A 421-nucleotide genomic window follows, 5' to 3' on the forward strand; every position below is an offset into this window, starting at 1 on the left:
TGCTTGAGATTAAATATGAGATAAGTGATGTTTGATGAAAACAAAAGAAAACAAAACAAAATAAAAAAAGTCAGGCTAAATGTCTCTTGTGAGCAGAATATTTTTATTGGGCATCATTTCCATTCAAGCTGAAATTTGACTAATTATGCAAAACGTGTGAAAATATTGTAGCCGATGGGTTGTAAATAAACACACAGGATACAAAAATATATTTTTGGGGTTTTATTCTGATGGCTGTTTCAAAAAAAAAAAACAGCAGTCGATGTATTGTATTTAAAAATAAAACAACAACAAAAAAACAACCAAACATGAAATACAAAAATGAAATATGGTTCAACGAAATATGGTAAAGGTAATTTCTCATATGTGCAGAAAACTCCACACATGCAATCCAAATGCACCCCAAAGAATTATCAACTGA

Source organism: Myxocyprinus asiaticus, chromosome 27 (assembly GCF_019703515.2).
Source record: "Myxocyprinus asiaticus isolate MX2 ecotype Aquarium Trade chromosome 27, UBuf_Myxa_2, whole genome shotgun sequence".
Classification (NCBI taxonomy): domain Eukaryota; kingdom Metazoa; phylum Chordata; class Actinopteri; order Cypriniformes; family Catostomidae; genus Myxocyprinus; species Myxocyprinus asiaticus.